The 20,509-nt window shown below is 31.9% G+C and overlaps 1 protein-coding gene across 2 annotated transcripts in view; it reads right to left on the bottom strand.

Moving 5' to 3' along the window:
• The window catches only part of LOC149409406 (thyrotropin-releasing hormone-degrading ectoenzyme-like), a 98,269-nt gene extending 83,192 nt beyond the window's left edge, over positions 1-15,077 (bottom strand). Inside the window, exon 1 of one of the 2 annotated variants that reach the window (XM_089649946.1) lies at positions 14,752-15,077. The gene's annotated coding sequence lies outside the window, so the exon portion shown is untranslated. The remainder of the gene's footprint in view (positions 1-14,751) is intronic. The other variant, XM_089649944.1, reaches the window with a different exon arrangement.
• Between the last annotated feature and the right edge of the window lie 5,432 nt (positions 15,078-20,509).

Here is a 20,509-nt window from a genome sequence, read left to right as displayed (position 1 = left end):
AAAGAAAACACCTTGTGTACACAAGAAATGCCTTGCCTCATAGAATAAAGAAAACACCTTGTGCACACAAGAAATGCCTTGCCTCATAGAATAAATAAGATCACAGTATGAATAAAAGAAAAAATTGTATTCATAAAATAAAGAAAACACCTTGTGAACACAATAAATGCTTTGTTCTGTGTGTTTTCTGATACAATTTTTTCCTAATCGAGGCTTAAATTTCCAAATTCCAATGAAATTCAAATGGGATGGAGATCTACGATGTACGAGTGTTCGTGAGACAGTGCGCTGGACTATTGGGCTAAATTGAACATTTATTAATTCGAATTTGTATGGAAGGAACTTTTTGTTTTTTTTTTAAACTTTATTCTATGTTCGCGGTAGGAATAAACCCAATTGAGCCAATTCACGTAGATATTACCAAATATTTTCTTCGACTATATTTTCACCTGTATACGAGAACGTACATAGTAAATCCGAACTTCACACGAATACTACAATTTATTGTTTTTAAAAGTTTTTTGAGGCAAAATATTACTATAAATATTAATATAGGCAGTTTAAGAAGCTCACAGCATGATTCATCGAAAATTGATACACATTATTCGCAGCGCGCATCTTACTTGCAGCGCACAGAGTAGGATAACGCGGTGCATATCGAATTGCTTATTTATTTAAATTGCAATGAAAAGAGGCAAGTAACGCTATCGTATTATTATTATTACCGACACTTGGTCAGCTGTATCGAATTATGTAATAATCATGTTACTATCTCCGAAAAAAGCATTGGCGTTCAGAGCAATTTTTAATTTTAAAATTAAATATCTAACATTAAAAAAAAAAATTCCATTTTTTAGAACCGATATTTATTTTGTAATTTGACTGGTGCAATTTCATCCGATTTCAGAGAACCACGCATGTGTCGAAATCTGATAGAATGCATTGTCATCGACAACGAGTCTATCAGCCGAGTTACAAATACAATAATAATTATTGGTAGGTGGCCGGGAAGTACAGTACATACGTTCAAAAAGACTTGACAGGAGTTCATGGCCTAAGAAAATACAAAGAAAAATAAATTTGCTCTATTTTATTAAATATAAATATCACAATTTTATTCTTTCCTTTATGAATTTATCGGAATAATTTTACCTTTATATTTTGTAGGGGCACGCTACTTACTAATTTAATTTAGGCTCTATGGACTGCACGCCCCTGTTAAATGCAATGGGCATTCATATTCCGAGAAGTGCATAGTTGTATTTGTCGATGACGCAAAAGGTCTACCTATGTCAGAAAGGCGTGTATGAAATCAGTTCTATTTTCATTAGCCACAGATTTCAGAAGGTTGAAGGTGTGAAAAGGTTTGTTTTAAAAATAGTAGCAAATAATCCCACACATTCTTAAGACCACAACATTTTAACTAGACAAATATAATAAGTAGGCCATGTCATACTTGAATGTTAAAGAGGGAAAATTGAAAATATATATTTTCAACGCTTTTCTTTGACTTAATATAAACTGGTAATTAAGACAACCGCAAAAAAACAACCAGAAAAAATAAAGGTTTTTTAAATATTAGTCTATTTTATTGAAAGGTGTATTAAAAATGTATTTTGTTTGACTGGGAACCTTCCTCCCTTGGAACAGGAGTCAACCGCGCTGATAACTGAGCCAAGTCCCTGCTGCTGCTGTAATGTTATCCAATTTTAGAGAAATGTGTATAAATCCGTGTGCGCCTATGACAACGAGTCTATCAGTCGAGTTTCAGCTCGATAGAATCGGGAAGTGGGTTAATTTCTAGTTCCAAAATTGCTCTTCATTCACACCGAAAACCAAAGTGAAATTCAAATAGATATAAAGGGTTTTCCAATAAGAGGTGTTATTTTGAATAGCCCGCTATTTCGATAGATGTTACTTTTAAAGCTGTCATTTTTTGACATTTGACAAGTAAAAACTACGTCATTAATAAAAGTGGAACGATACACGCTTCAACAACGCATTGAAATTATTAAAATTCACTTGAGTGAATCAAATGCAAATCATCTTGAGAGATGAGGCCCATTTCCACCTCGGTGGCTTCGTCAACAAGCCAAATTGTCGCATCTGGGGCTCGGAAAACCCAAGAATTATTGTTGAAAAGCCTCTCTATCCTCAACGTGTGACTGTTTGGTGCGGTTTATGGTCCGGCAGAGTCATTGGACCTTACTTTTTCGAAAATGAGGCTGGAGCAACAGTTACGGTGAATGGATTGCGCTATTGAGAGATGATTAATGATTTTTTATGACTGGAATTGGATGGTATTGATCTGGACAACGTTTACTTTCAACAAAATGGCGCTACGTGCCACAAAAGCAACTAAACCATTGATCTTTTGCGATTGAATATCAAAATAATACCTCTTATTGGAAAACCCTGTATTTAAAAATAAGAATCTTTGTTAAATTAATAATCTTGCACTTATCGTTTGTGAATTTTGCCATATTACCTCGGCTCCTATTGGATCGTTTAATTATCCAATTATCATATTAATCTTCATTTTGTACGGAATATTTTCAACTTTTATATAATTTTATCTTTGCTCATATTTTGTTAGATAAATATTAGTAGCGACGGTCGATTATAGAATGCTGAATAATTAACTTGTTAACAAAAAAATGTAGGTATATTTGAATAAGTGTGCTCTTTAATTTTCACGGTCACTCCGTTTCTTCTTGGTTTTATAATACTATGTACTTTGTAATGATCCAAATATTTACTGAAACTATTACGCATGTATTAATAACCAAGCACGGCGCCTGGAGTCTCAAGGCAAAAAGTAAGAAAATATTACAAAATATGGAATAAAATCTCGGAACTATATTGCCTACACACTCTGTAACTCTATTATGTTCCAGATATGTATACAAACAGCCAGCATGTAAAAAATATCAAAGTAATGCTTTAAAGGAATATTTATTAAGTACACTAAAAAAACCGTTATTTTCTCATGTCATATTTTGTGTTTTGTTTTGTCTCGTTACTGTTCTCTCTTTTTCTATCCCATGTATCTGTTTTTGTAAATTCCTACCTTGGCATTCAGCTTATGTATATATCTCCGTTTATTTTTGTTTGTATTTTCTTGTTGTTGTGTATGTGAAACTTACAATTTTGATATTAAAATATTTAATATAATTGAACCTATTAACTCCCACCTACTGTGTATTGTAAGTTCCTACAGTCCTAAAATGAGTTTTTATTTATTTATTACTTATTACACGCCCTAATGGGCTTTTACACACTACAAAGTTTAATAGTTGAGTATCACAGTAGAGTATTTGTGTCTCGATATATAAAAGAATTGAAATAAACAATATTTATATTGATTATTTATAAGATGAAATATATCTCCCAGATCAGAGTATTTATTTCCGAGACTGTGAAGTTGGAATCGGGGAATTTTGATAAGACAGTGTCCTGGTGTTGTAAAAATAAAAGGGTAGTAAATTTCGGCAAGATCTTTTGGGTATGTGGATGCTGATTAATTGGAGTAACTCAGGACAGTCAATTTTGTAATGAAGTATTTTATGTAATACTATTAAATCTGTGTTTATTCTTCTTTCAGAAAGTTTTAATAGGGACAATTTATCTAGTGAGTAGTTATAATCAATTTTTCCTACAGGAATATGCAATTTATAGTTTATATACTTCAGGAACTTATGTTGAATCTTTTCAATGTTATCGGAATGAATATTGTAAAAGGGAGACCATAACGTAGAGTTATACTCTAGTTGGCATCTAACAAGGGTTTTGTACAACATGCTAAATGTGCCTAAATTATTGAAGTCTTTCGAAACTCTCAAAAGAAATCCAAGAGTCTTAAGAGCCTTATTGATGTTATTAATATGATACACAAAAGTTAGTTTGCTATCGAACAATACACCTAGGTCAATAATTTCACTGACGCAATTTAAGTTTGTATCATTTAATGTATATTGAAAAAATATTGGATTATTTATTCAATATACATTATTGTTTTGTAACTCATCGGGATTTCTCTATCAAGAAAAAAAAACTGTGATAAAAATAAAGAAATTCAAAGTTAAGTACAGGTGAATAATTTTAAAGACAAAATTCTTGTGCTGTTATGTGCTGGATTAATAAAAACGTTGAATATTTACATTTTAAACTCTTGACGTTCCAGATGCAAAATTAGTTTAATAGGTCCGAGACACTATCTAGGTTACAAATCAATTATTTAGAACTTTGTAATCATTCAAAACGGTAGCTGCCAAAAATATGATACCGACATCTGATTTCAGAGAAATGTGTATATATCCGCGTGTATGTACGTGATTGCCACCAAAAGTTAACAAAATGTATTGTCATTGACAACGAGTCTATCTGTCGAGTTTCAGCTCGATGGGATATCGGGAAGTGGGTTAATTCTACATCCAAGATTTCACGAAAACGAAATTGGAATTCAAATAGATGTACTTAAAAATCACACGGTAACAAAACTTAGGACGGGTTATTTCAGAGAATTTCAACAATTCATCAAATTTCAAATTTAATTTCCAAGTTCTGTGAAAGTCATATTGAAGTTTTATCAGTATAACAACATGACCAGTTGCTTCACAGAACTGAAAAAATGAAAGAACTTGAATATAACTTTCACAGTCCTTGTTAATTAACTGTGAAATTTGATGAATTGTTGAATGAATTGATCCCCTGTCCTTATTCTTTACGTTGAAAGCACTTAAACAAATGTTCAAATCCACGGGGTAAGTAGTTTTATTTCAAATCATTAGTTTAACTTGGGATTCCAGACGCCTTGTAAGGTAAACATTGTATGATAGTATACTCCTATCTACCATTACGTATGCTGTATGCTTATTAAGAATCCAGCACACAGAATTCACAAGATGGTTTGGTTATTTAAACAACTGAATTCATTAATAAATGCAAGGTGAGCATAACTCGTTTACAAATTTAAAAGAAAAAATATTATTTATGTTCCTACCCAAGAAATTGAATATCTATTAAATCTCCTACTACCACAATAGTAAGAAGAAAATATTGCTTGTGGCGTGATGGAGGACTTAGCCAGCCGAGGAATTGAACTCACGACGCCTGGATGTTACCAAGACAGATTTATGAGAAACGCGATAAACTACACACATTCATATAACGTCTTATACATAACTTTTCATTATTTTGACTCATGACAAGGTATCTTGATGACAAGGTATCTCTTGATATCCGACTCAAGTATTTGATTAACTTCATCGTGATATGTTCTCCTCGGTGTTATCCCAACTTATCCAACCGTCCACATTCGTGTCATAATTTCCACGTTCTTCCGATCTACTTGCTCAAACCATCTAAGCGCCCCTTTCTTAATCTTAATCGTCACATTTACGTCGGACTTGCATCCTTTCCAAATCTCCACATGATTAACACGGTGATACATTTACTACAGCACTAGTGTGAAATTCACTGTCAAAAGTTTTCCGAGACCACGCAGAAAACCATAAAAAAAAGAAAATAAACATAATTTATTTCAGAAAAGTTATAAACATAAACATGCACGATTTTTTTTTAAACAATACGCGAAATTTGACGATACTTTCAGTGTAATATCGCTTCCTACAAGACGTGAGACCACCGCACGTCATACATGTACCTTGAAATTGTGGCCATTGAACAGATAATCCCTTGGAGTGTGAAGACTCAGAGAGGCCAATGAATTCGGAAGTAAGTATTTCGATATTTTAAAATATTTCATAAATTTCACCCAACGTAGGTACATAAAATTATGGTTTGGTACTGAGAAATCCAAATGGCAGTATTGGGATGTGGTGGTGTATTTGTAAAAATCAGAATGGAGGAAGAAGAAATGGAGAGTGGCCGGATAACTCATAAGGTTACATATGCAACTATTTAACCTAGTGTTTGTTTCATCACTTTTCATTACTTTATAGCACTTTTTATAGGTGTGTTGAATTGTCATTTTTGACGCTGATTAATGTTGACCTTAAAATCAGGATTCGAAAATATGATGATATTTGTATAAATATCAAAATTTCTGGTGTGTATAGATATTATACTCACATAGAAATATTTATTTTAAACTTAAAAAGTGGAAGATCAATGTAGCAAATGATTAATTATTAATAATTGCTCACAGAGCGATGTAATTTTTTTTAATTGGTTTACAGTTTGTCATCAATAAATAATGTTATTAATATACCAACATAATTATATCGGCAGCAAATATAGCGATACATCAGTGATAATTATATAGGCATCATTATAATCCTAAATGGACGTCATCTTTCAGATGAAATTATAAAGAAGTAATTATATCAAAACCTTAATGTTTTTAAAGTAATTTAAATAAGTTAATGTGGGAAAAACACTTATGCCCCACTCTGTATAACGAAATCGCTCACGCATTGAGTTCGAAAGGTAAACATTAACTTGAAATAATCCGGTGGTAATGAAAAAAATTATCTTTTCTTGTGTCTATTTTCGCAAATGTAAATAAGTATCTACGTATAAATTAAAACGAAGTTGTTGCGATAAGAGATGTAAACAATATTGTGCCCACATTCCTAAAATTGGACCTTGATTTTTGATTTAGTTATTATCTTTTTTTAGATTGGAATACGTAACCAGATCTGAATAGTCAGGTACTTCCAAACCTTCTCTTTCCCATCTCTTTTCCATCCTAATCCCTTCAACTTCACAATACACTACAACTTTTGTACATATTTGAAATATTTCTAATACGAGAACGGGTCGTTTTTACGACTCGTTCTTGATCAGTTTGAGGAACGATTCAACGACCTCTGTGTTTCCTCCCCCATGCTCCTATTGTTCACTTCTCCCTCTCCTTAATAAGACCCACCACACAGCTTCCCCAAAAACACGACATAAGTCCCGAGGGAAATTATTTTCCTCAGGGCCTCTTGTGTGGACTTAATGTTAAAAAAAACCTGGCAGAAAAAGACGCCGCACTTAATATTTTTGAAACCTACATGACTGGTACGAATGCAGTTCCACTTGAAAAGTTGATGCAGACTTCAGCCTGCGGTGCAAAATATGTCCCAGTGACAGCTAACCTCCGTTAGGAGACGGACCATTAACAAGATGACTGTTTTAAAACATAATCTAGTTTGATATTATGGGTTCATGATTTCTAATATCGTAATTATATATCTAAGAATTTTAAAAAAATGGCAAAGCAATAAAGCTAGTTTTGCACGATACTCATTTCCACACTGATTCCCATATGGAAAGATAATAAAAAATAATATGAACCTGTACGTCATAACACTCAAAATTTCCACAATAAAAATAATAATAGCTATATAAAACACAAGTAATATTTTCCATACCGAATCCATAATATAGTAAGACGACCTGTATGAAATCCGTACAATAAAGAGTATCGTGTAAAACGGTCATAATTCCTCGAACTTAGCAAGACAGGAAACGTTGGTTTATCTTAATATAATTTACGATTGTCTATGACAGCATTAATCAAACGTAACAATAAACATACAAACGCCTACTTCGTTTTGACAAAAGTTACACACGAAATATACAGATCCGAAGCCAATCCACTGTTAACATCTACACAATTAATTTATGTAATATAAATCTATTATAATATTTTAGGCAACCTAACCATATTGATTTGAAATCAACTTTTGCAAAGGTCAATATGACTCTGCCACTGAGAGCTCCTTTGGAACAACTCTTTATGTTACATTCGTGGTTAGTTATAATAAAATGAGGCGCTGATGAGATATAAGCACAATTATATTGTTCTTTACTTCCGCTCAAATTGATCATTTATATTTAATATAATAATGTGTTCTACCAACATCTGTCGGATAACTCTATAACCTCTATGATTTATCTACACTGGAGTCATCTATGTCTCGTAGCTCGAACTCACAGAAATTAATAGATAATCATTTTTATATTGTATATTGTCCTCCACGCAAGGAGTTCATATTTGTTGTGTTGTGTTCAAAACTAAAAGAAAGTTTATGTGTCCTGTAACGGGCGGGAGGCTTGGATTTGTTTTTAATGCAAATCTACAGTTTTATTTAGAGCCTGACGAAATTTTGCAGGCTTGACCTTCAAAACGAGAGAAAGATCTATGTCTATATTAGATTAAAAAAATTTGACTAAAGCATGGGCAACGCCGGGGAATTCAGCTACTATTTAATAATATAAACAAGTGTGCCTGCAGCGGGCGGGCGACCCGATTTGTTTTTAATAAAAATCTACAGTTTTATTACGAGATTGATGAAATTTTGCACACTTTTCCTTCAAATCAGGATAAAGGTAACAGTCTGTACGAAAAAGAACTCCATCCGTTTCCCACCCCTTAACGCAAAATTTTGAAACTCCTTGACGAAATTTTGCGCACTTGTCAAAGAGGATAATTACTGTCTCCAACCGATTTCGAAAACTGTGTACTACTCGGGACTTAAACATACAGGTAAGACATAAATCTTTTTCTTTCTTTTAAAAGAAAAAAACAAACAAAGGTTTTTTTTCAAAGGTATTTTAAAACTTAAAAAAATAAAATAGTTTGACTAACGATTGAACCTTCCTACCCAGGAACTGAATTCGACAACTCTACCAAACGAGCCAAATCCCGAACGGTTAAGACTAATATATTAACTTCTGTAATATCGTCCAATTTCAGAGAAGTGTTTACAGCATTCCGCGAGTGTGTGCATGATTACCATCAAAAGTTAACAGAATGTATGGTCATCGTCAAATAGACTATCTGCCAAGTTCATTCATTAATTACCGAAAAGAAAAGTGAATATCAACTAGATGTATTCAAAAATAACCAAACTGGTAACCCAGAAATGTTTTTCTGCCTTTGAAGAAATAAAAAGAAGTTACATCTATCAGCTTATACGCTTTTAGATTTTCATCAATGAACCTGCTAAATGGCTGAATTCTAATAAAATCACTTATCATAATATTACACTACACTACAATAATGTAGTTCTACCGGTTTCTGATAATTATAGTATTAGAATTGTATTAATTATTGCCTATTATGCAAGCCGATAGAATGCAGCACTAAACAATTTATTTGTAAATAGGTGTTGATAAATGACCTGTTGGGTTATTTATTGGTATTTATTTATTTTTATCATCTGTTTTCCGTTTTGGATCACGTCGTAGCGCCTATATTCAAGGATTAGATGAATAACATTAATAATTCTACTTCTGAAAGTTATCAAACAAACAATAATCTAGGCTGTACGTAGTTTTCACTTAAGTTTTCAATGCTATTATTTGCAGTCAGACAATTTCCGTGGCAGTGACATGCATATACATATACATCCCGAGTAAAAATAAATGCTGCCAACGGGAATTGAATCCGCACCTTCTGATGTCCGGTAAGGTGCTCTGGACCACTGAGCTACGTCGGCTTATTCCCAACAGACCAAATAATTCAATATGCACTAGTACTTATTGAATTAACTTATTACTTATTTAACGACTAATCAAAAATTACTGCTTATTATATTTCTTACGAAGGCGCGGGTTCAATTCCCGTCGGCGACATTTATATTTACTCGGGAGATATTTTCAATTTGTATTGATATTTCAGGTGACTAATTATTGCTTATAATAATTTGTTATCCCTTGTGCTATACATAAAAAAACCTTGTCTTATAAAACTTAGTTTATCATAAAAAAAACTAGGTTTTAATTATGAAAATGAAAATTTTCAGTTAAATTCAAAACAAATCAGAGTTCTAGAGTTCATTTAATCATGGTACATGGCAAATACACAACCGAAATTAATATTTTTGATGTGTGCGCTTAAAGGAAAAATATCAATCACTATCATTTTTCTTTATCATAAAAATTATGTTTTTCAGGAAAATATAATAAGAAATAAATAACAACAATATCAAAAAAAAATCAAGACGAGATAAAAAACGAATGAAGTATTTGTATGGTTTGTTTTCAAAAATAAAAAAAGATTTGAACACCCGCTGCACACAAAAAAAAAAACTTTTACAATTTCGAAAATTCTGTAAGTCTGTATGACATTCGTTAAATCACAGGCAAAAGGACTTAATTTTAATATATTATTTAATAAATACATACAATGCTTATTCATATATTTAGCACAATAACAAGTTTTTTTCTGCAACAATACGTTTCCAGTGATATTTTGCATACAAATAAATTCATAGACGATATAATATTACAGTTGCATGGTATAGTTCTATCAAAAGTTGCACTAATTGAAGGATTCGTGCTTTAAAATTAGCTCTTTATGGCATTTATTCCCACATCCCTTGTGTGTTTGTAGATAACATTTCACCCATATCTAATGCGAATAAAATACGTGACTTTCGTAGGTAGTTTTTTTTCCTGTGTGCTGTCAAAATTGGTCGGCCATAAAATTTCTAGCGAGCCAAAACGATTACTGCAGTCGGTTATCTGAATACCTGATTAACTTGCATTGGCAAGCGCGTGGAATAAATAACATTACACTGTACAGAAATAGCACATTACGTCAATTAACTTAAATAAACAATACCTAACCACGTAAAAGAAAATATCCATAAAATATTCCAGGAATTATAATAAGTATGTAAAACAGAACTAATCTATGTAAAACTAATCTATGTAAAACTAATCTATGTAAAACTAATCTATGTAAAACTAATCTATGTAAAACTAATCTATGTAAAACTAATCTATGTAAAAACGTTTGACAACTGGTAGAAGAATTCATTTAAACAAATGCAGCGGAAATGAGATCGCTGAGATTTATGTGCGGTAAAACAATGTAACATGGTAAATGTGCAAACTGCAAACGAATGCAATACTGATGAAAGCGTATTTGATAAGATTAAGAAAGGGACGCTTAGATGGTATGGGGATACAGAACGGACGAAAGAAGAAAAGAGAATATATATGGCGCGGGAGCCAATGGTATAATAAGTGTATCAAATACTTGACTGGGGAATATCAAGGGTCTGAATACTAGAAAAGTACCCGAATGAAGTATTGAGTGTTGCCAATAAAGAGTTGTTTGGCGGTCCTTCCTCTTTACCTACCCTTGCGGGGTACCAGTGTGATGGTTGGATAGTTAGATAAAAAATTGTATATGGAAACAAACTTGTTAATATTAAGAAAATTGTATGAATATAATACATGTCTCCTTATTAATAAAATAAATAATAACTTCATGCATACAAATACAGAACTCATTAAAACGTCCCAAGTACATTTTACATACTTTATACGGCAACACTATAAAATATGTATATTTAAACACCATAAATACTCACTACGGAAAGCAGTCCATTTGTCACGAGGGGGGCAACATATATAATTGCCTTCCAGAAAAAATATAAAATGAAAAAAGTGTATGTACATTTAAAACAAATTGTTCATTTTTATGCTAAATCAACAAAACAATGAAAGTGAATAATATTGTTATGTAATGTATCAGTTATTTCTAGTGAAAATGTAATTTTCTTTTATCTAGAATAAAAACTTTAAAAAAAAGATAGTTAGAAGATATAAATATTTTCCCAGCAGGGGTAGGCAGGTGCGCAGGACCAAGCGCCCTGTCGAACAAAGTAATTAATTAACGTTTCCCTCCGGAATCTTCCAATTAGGAATTAATAAAATAAATATAACAAATCAGTTGGTAATAAATTACCAATTATCATGATTTTAGTATCTATTACATTTCGTAAATTCACTATACTACCAAAAAACACCTTAATACGTAAAAATGGTGAGTAAAATTTTTTTTGAGATGACTATTATATTTGGGTTTATTTGAAGCTTATATAATTTTGATGATGTTCGAAGAGCGTTCGCCATGAATTTATGTTTTTGAGAATAATCAGTATAATCACGCTCTAGTTATTAAATCAGGCATAGTGAAACAGTAAAGTTCTTATCAAAAATAATCAATTGCATATTTATAACTCTGGAGACTGGAGTTTTACGATAATATGTATTTGTTGTTTTGTTTCAGTAACATTGTTTTCTTCGCCTGGTATAACTTGTACAATACGCTGCCCTTGAGGTAATATTTCACAATATACATAAAAGCATGACATCATTGCACTGGACAAATGTATTTTTGTGGTGCAATGATAGTATGCATTTGAATAAATAATAATGACAAAATTCACACACAATATTTACTGAAATAATGTCTAGACAACCCGGTGAAAACTATTTTAATGAATTATTTTACTTTAAATTCAAACATTTTTTTGAAATTGAGAACTTGAACTTGAAACTTTATGATATTGCGAAAACTGACCAATTGATGAATTTTACTTCATCAGTTTGATATATTTTCATTTACCGAAGAGACCCAACGAAAAAGTTCAACATTGTAAACATCCACGAGAGTTTACAGCTTTCATTATTTTTCACAGTCAAATTATGTTTTCAAACATAAGCATTTATCTTAATATTTGTTATGAACAGTAAAATTATTTTCAAACATAAGCATTTATCATGATATTTGTTATGAACAATAAAATTATATTTTCAAACATAAGCATTTATCATGATATTTGTTATGAACAACAAAATTATATTTTTAAACATAAGCATTTATCATGATATTTGTTATGAACAGTAAAATTATATTTTAAACATAAGCATTTATCATGATATTTGCTATGAACAATAAAGTTTGTACGTATATATAGTACGTTTGTATATAGTACTCTAAATGCCGCAGTGATGTAAGACCAACATTCAAAACGTTGCTTGAAATGGCTTTGGCCATGTTTTGTGACCAGATTTAAATAGACAGGTACTTTCCAACCTTCCTATTTCTCATCTCCTTCCACTTCCCACTACTTTTAGCTTCACAACACACCCCAATTGGGGATGCCATAGTCTCACTGGATCCAGACGGTTGGGAGCAATTAGAATTAAAAAATTAAAAAGCCATTAACTCAGCTTGCTAAATTATTAGTTCGATGTGTTTATGCATAAGTTATTTTTCCAGAAGACCCGGTACACATCGAATCAAAAACTCTCTCAGAACATTCTACATTCCCTTTTCTAAAATTATACTGAATTAAGTACGTAGTAATGTAAACACAGTGTGATCTTCTTAGTCATTAATTTAAAATGAAAGTTTTATTTATTTATCGAAGATAAATAAAATATATGGATTATATTATATTATCATATGGATTCACAATTAGGACACATATTCATATTGTTTTAGCGATACAAATAGATAAATTACGAAATACAAAAATAAAATTGTGTGCATAGTATAATACCTTTTTTTTGGTGTTTCATTATTCATAAAAATTTAAATGATTGCATTTTTTTTTGTTTTCTACAGCCACTATACTAGGCACATGCCCGTATTATGTAGCCATATTTCTTTAGATTACAATGTTAAGATGTTAGGATATACAGAAATAAGAGAGAAAAAAAGATATAAAAATAAAAAGAAAACATATGAATAGCATTTTTTTATATTAACTCCACACAGGAGGCCCTGAAGAAAATAATTTCCCTCAGGGCCTATGTCATCTTTGGGGATGCTGTGTGGAATGAATGGAATAAAAGAGCAGTTAATTTAATTTAGTGACACGAGGCATTCTTTGAAATAGTTCCTTCCCTTTATCAATAGTCAATTCTGAATATTTTTTATATAAAGATGTTCAGTTTCCGAATGGAATAATGGAATGGAATACTGAATGATAACATGCCGAAAATACTTCAATCAATGATATTTAAAGATCTATTTAAAATTAATTAATGTTATTAAAATTATATGCATTGGATTATACACTTATCGTTAATATATTAGTAAATGATTTAAAGGTATATTTATTACGTATTCTAGGAGGAACATAAAACTTTTCTAGCGCAACGTGAATGTTTACATGTCTAGGTGTGTTTTGTTTAAAGTAAAGTATTTCAAGATCATGCTAGTTCGTTAACTCAGGCCGAAGAACATGACAACGGCGTAAACTTGGGATTGGAAAGAAATTCATACATTGACCTATATCTAGTCTCTTTAGAAATATAATACCTTGCGTTATATATTTCCATTTCTCACGAAAAATGTGTATAATTCAGTTCAGGCAGTATTACCAGTGTGAATAACATAAAAATTTATCGTAGAACTTCATCACAACATCTTGATGTAATAATTGAATGCACAGACAAGAAGACAAGATAAACACGCAATAAAACCTGACTTAAGAAGAAATTTAAAAAAAAAAATATATATATGTATATTTATCATCGGTTGCGAACAAAATCAACATGAATACGATCGCAAAACATAACGCAAATATTTTATGCAAATTTCTCACTTGCGCATAAAAATAAAACAGCAATTAAAATAATAATGAACAAATAAAGCCTGTTAACTTAATTTATCGCAGTCGAGCAGTTGAACATGCCTCACTTGCCGCACTTTCAGTTACGGGAGTTTCAGCAGTTATTATTTGCTTCTAGTTGGGCTATATTTAATTTCAACAATGCATTAAAGGTAAGTACAACCAAGCGTGTGCTAATGCTCGGACCAATATAAAATTGTCGTAAAATCGCATTTTCCTCAAAACGCACCGGTGGGTGTTGGTTGACACAATAAATTATCGCTCGCAGAACCGCAACAAAGTTTTTACGACTTTTCTATTGTTTACCAAATAAAGCGAAGTGAAACCAAATATCACAAGTAGAAAATAAACTTACATAAATTAAGGTTTTTCTTCTTTACGCCGGCCAAAGTGAATAACCACGAAATCAAATGAAAACTCAACTTTTTGAAAGTGATAAGTAAAAAAATAGTGGAAAATGTAATTAGCAATAATTTAAAATTGACTTACAATTGAACTGTTAATTCACACTAGGACGTAAAACACAATACGGAACACTCTGCACTAATAGCGAGAACACACGAGCGGTAAGAGTAGAATAGAGAGCACGCGCGAGACGTGGCACGACCGATCACTAAAGCCGCCAGCGCAGGATTAAAGCGAAGCGGGGCCGGGAAGCCTCAGAAGCGGAGCGACCGTCTGAGTCTCGCTCGTCGGTAGATTTGGTACTGGAGGTGTGGGGACTCCCCGCGACCGGCTCCCAACTCCATGCCTGTATCGGAGGGCACGTGTCAAATTAAGCTTCTCTCCCATCGTTTTGTTTTATTATTAAGTACCTACCTAGATCGAAACTGTTTTTGGGTGCATTTTAAATTCAATTTGGTCGGCGAGATTGGGTACCGCCGCTCCGGGAATACATTCCTGCCATAGTTCACCTCAAGTGGTTCTCTACGTTTAGTTACTTAGCAGGGGTGCAAGGGTTCGTGGGGTAAGGTTTTTTTAGGTCTTGGCCGCCAGTGCGTTTACCCACCTGCTGCTTGGTGGGCCAAATCGGGAGAGACTGGCTGAGGGAGACCCTTTTATTTATTATTTATGTATTTATTGGATGATTTGTATAGCGCCGCTTTTGTGAGATATCACCTCAGGGGCGCTTTACAATTAATGCAGATATTACAAAAAAATATATAAATATTACAAATTGAAATTGAAATTAAGTTAAATAAAATGAAGTACAGAAACAGGTGACACGAAGATGGAGAATCTGCTGCAAGAATCCTAGGTGGTGAGGAAACTGGTCCAGCTGATACAGCGAGAGAGTGCACTTTGATCTCTTCAGCCGAATTCTCTCGACCCTCGGATGGATTCATACGTCCGTCACTCGTAGACACATTGACCCCCCCCCAGATTCTTATCCACCACTCATACTTTTTCCTTCCCAGAACTTATTCTCCTTTCTTTCTCTAAAAATACTCTTCACACAGCATACCAAAAGAAGAAATAGGCCATGAAGATTTTTTTTTCATTATTTTTTTTTTTTCCCCCTGTTTGGAGCTAATGTTAAAAAAAATCATTTAACTGTTTCACACTTTGTTAATTAGACTTAAGTGGGAAGTAGATACCTAATTGGTACATCGATGAATAGAGCCTAACATTTAAAGTTTGTGCACACTTTTCACTCAATATTTATGTTCTGAGGCAGTCAACTCTTAGATCAGCAACATCAGCAGCTGTAGGCAGACTGATGAAACCTAAGCGCAAGCCAAATACTAAGTTTGGTGATCGCGCTTTCGGAGTATCTGGGCCGAAGGCTTGGAATAAACTCCCTCCGGAACTACGATCCATAACAAGTCCTAAATAATGTGTTGCTTTGAATCCTTTCCAGTTACTTACCTTTAAATTTATACTATGTGTTCAATTTAGTTGTAGGTATACATTTATTATATTGTTATTATTGCTATTGTGTAGTGCTTTTATTGATTACTGCTGTGTTGAAATTTTACAATACATTATGTTTTGAATTTTAGCTGGTTTATTAGTTTATTTTATTTATTTTTATTCCGAGAGTACCTGGAGGACCTGCTGGTGGACGTGCGCTGCTTATCATATGCAGAAGTCAAAAGAGCCGCACAAGACAAGGAAGAATGGAAGAGGAGATTAGATGAAATTGCTGCAAGCCACTCCCAGGATTGAAACCAGAGTAGAGATTAGTATATCAGTTAACTTTAAATTTTTATTTATTTGTGTTCCTTACATCTTCTATTATTTTTTTATTTATTATTTACAATATTGTATTTTTTGTAAATCTCCCAGGCCACGGGTACAGACCCTTAGTTTTTTTAAAATATTTTATAATATTTTTTATTATTATTATAATTTTAAGTGAAATTCTGTTATTGGATTTTATCTTTATTATTTAGTTTATTCTTATATATGTAAATAATCTGTTGATTTACCCAAATAAATAAAATAAAAACTAATTCAGGTCTAAACCAAAAACTTACCTTTTTAAGCTGTCATACCCTTAAATTAAATAAACTATTCATGAGAGAAAGTCCAGTTATATCCAATTTTCCAAATACGTCCTAAATCCTGTATATAAATTTCGCTAATAAACAATTATTTAATGTTAATTAAGTGTTAATTCCAAGTAAACTACCAGGTAAATACTGTATATTATCTCCATATATAGTTAGTAATAACATAGATCATTGTAGAAATGTATTATATAATTGTACAGCGCCCTTGAGGTGATTTTGCACAAAAACGGCGCTATACAAATCATCCAAATATTATTATTATTATTATTATCACTTGTTCTCAAGAGGACGCTTTTAATGACCAGACAATTGATAGGTTAAACTCAACCCTTCTGATACAAAATTTATGAACGCTTTCAGTTTTTCCAGCAGACTAGTAAAAATAACTCAATACTTTGCTCACTTCTATGTATATTGATAATTATTATGTGTATATTGCAAACGCTCCTTTTTCTATTTCATCCTCACCATCCCCCCTACAATGTAACAATACAAATATTGTAAATATTGCTTAAATATCTACCCACAGTACCAGTGGCGTTTTTAATATTACAAAAATGGCGTTATTGTAGCTGAAAACGATTCTTTATTTTTTTTTCAAAAAATTAAATTTTTTGTATGAAGATTTTTACAAAAATCCAAACTGTAAGAAATGCCTTTTTTAATAATATTACCACTCTAGTACACACAAAAGCCAAACGAGCCGCCACTGCACAGTATATCTGCTTACTTATATAAAGCTTACATGAATATTGTGAATGACAATTATTTGGTAAATAAATTAAAATGGCCCTCCATACACCATTCTCAAAAATGCAGAGAAAAAAAAAACATAAATACATGCATGACGCGTTTAGAATTTGGTGCAAGTTTTATGTACGAGGATGGTTCGAAACAAGACACTTTGTTTTTATGGGAGAAAAGCCATATAGCCTTTTATAATTTTTTTTCAGTAACTCCACAATTTAATAAAATCGGGGCCTGTCATCTTTGTTTTTCAAAAAGTGTCTTGTTTCGAACCATCCTCTTACATAAAACTTGCACCAAATTCTAAACGCGTCATGCATGTATTTATGTATTTGTTTTCTCTTTAAACATTGATAAAACTGTTTTTTGTAGGTCATAAGAAATGAGAAAACTTATACAATTTCCCTAGAACTTTTCTACTTAACGGTTAAATGCGCGTGAAAAGTCGGGGCACTTTATCACGAGAAATATAGGATAATGTGAATGCACTCTCCTTGCTTCATTAATATCAGTCACCGTGATATATTATGAATTCGCCCTCACACGATTATTTCCTGAAGGGAGAGCTTGTATCACAATACATACCATAATACAAAGAACATGGGGAATCGCCACTCCGGACCGGGTGGTTTGAAAGCACCAATCATTCACCACTGCTGTTAATATTTATTATCACATTTTCAAAATCTCTCTGATTCATTTCACTCGCATAATATTGACGCTTTTCCTCATCAGAAATTTATTATCAACACTGATCTTTTTTCATAAAGTACCCAAATTTATTTTTTTGTAAGGATTTATTTATGCAAAAATATAAATATAATTGTAACATTTACATTTTTTGTTCATTTTTATTTTATTAAATTTTAATATTAATATGATCTAATATAATTGAAACTATTTTTCTATCTCACTTCAATCATTCTGTGTTTGGTTGCAATGTTCTATCAACTCCGTGTCTCACTGTGTCCCAGATCCATGTTTTTATAGACGTTTTAAATACATTGACATTTTTTTTGTTTTGTAGGAGACTGGTAATTTGTTATAAAGTATTACGCCATAGTAAATGAAATTTCTTTGTCCAAAAGTCTTCGTTTTTGCCTGTTGGATGTATTTTTGATTGAAAGATCTAGAGATTTTGTTGGGTATGTTCGTTAGCAGATCAAATGTATTTTTTGTGAGTATAAATAAGTACGGTTTTAACATAGAGTTATTTAAGTGACATGATTTTTAGATTATTAAAATATGGTCATAGCAAGTTCTGATAGGTACTTTGAGTAGTATTTTCGAGATGGCTTTTTACGTTATAATTAGGGGATTTAAAGTGCTCTTACATATTTGCACTTCCCCATCCAATTACCTACTCCATATTCTAATAAATATTGACATATGGCCATGTAGATTCTAATGAGTTCGCTTTCTCAAGAACGCTTTGATTGTTTTAAAACGTTTTTTTAAATTTTTTAATTTGTTAGTTGTACAGTTTAAATTTTGTATCCATTTATGATTTTTATCGATTTCTACTAGATACCTGATGTGGTTATTTTTTTATATTAAAGTTCGATAATTCATCTTCCGTGTCACTTATTTCGAAAGCAATATATTTAGTTTTTTTTTCCATTAAGTGTGTTTGAATTTAGACATTTCTTGATATTGTATAAAGCCGCTTCAGCTGTGTTAAATGTTTGCTCCCAGTTTTCTCAATTTGTGAGGAAAGCGGTGTCATCGGCAAAACTTATAATTTCACCATCAGTTTCTATATTGCACAAGTGGTCAATATAAATTAAAAATAAGATCGGGCCCAAAACACTACCCTTGGGCACACCAATTTTTATGTCAAGTGGTTGGCTAGTTTTAAAACCATTTTTACAATTTGTTTTCTATTTGTCATAAAGCTTTTGAATAATCGTAATTCTTTATCTGATATCCCTATGTTTCCAAGTTTTTTTAAAGGTTTTTGTAGTTTATAGTATCAAAGGCTTTTTAAAGATCAAGGAATGATCCAATCCATTTTCTAACTGTATCTAGTTTTTTTTTAGTTTTATTTATAACTAGGGCAATCACTATCTATAAACTCGGTCTACCAATTGAAAAAATAAACTACAATTATTTGATCAAATAACTAAATTTATTAAAACTCTCAGATAAAAGACTTGTTTCCGACTGGATTTTTATCTTTAAAATTATTAATGGTATTATAGACAGCCCTGATTTATTAAGTCTAATTACCTTCCATATACCTACAAGAACTAGTCCATCCAAAATTCTTTTTAATTGCAACAACAATATCAGGACTGAGTCATTAAGATACTCCCTTATACCTAGATTGCATGCAGTTGGCAATGTTTTCTCAGAAGTAGTAGATGTATTCAACTGCGTGGAATATAGTTACAAAAAGGCTAAAATATACCTCAATCACAAAAATCAATGTAAGGCATGATAATATTCTTCTGCGTGGGTCCTATATCAATTTTACTACATCTAAATTATCTACTCCAGATATCTAATAGTGTTGGCTATCATATGTACTCTTTTATTAAAAATTATTATTTCTAATCCAAAAGTAAACTTAAATCGCTGGCAGCCCTGAATTATCATAGCCAAATTGCGATACCTGCCCAGATATTCCAAGTAGCATTAATTTTGAAGTTAACAATAAACTCACTACTAATTACTCTATTATGTATAATATTTTGCTAAATTATACATGTTAACAAGTCACTTTTTTTATACATATTAATATTCTGTTCAATTATAATATTCTCTGTTATTATAACATTGAAAACATTAATAGAATTTATTTAATACTAATTACTATCTATTATCACAAACACCTCATACCTCGATTTA

The sequence above is a fragment of the Hesperophylax consimilis genome, chromosome 31 (assembly GCF_061612785.1).
Source record: "Hesperophylax consimilis isolate HC1 chromosome 31, BYU_Hcon_1.0, whole genome shotgun sequence".
NCBI classification, from domain to species: Eukaryota; Metazoa; Arthropoda; class Insecta; order Trichoptera; family Limnephilidae; genus Hesperophylax; species Hesperophylax consimilis.
Note: the sequence above shows the minus strand (reverse complement) of the source record. Positions and strands in the feature narration are given on the sequence as shown.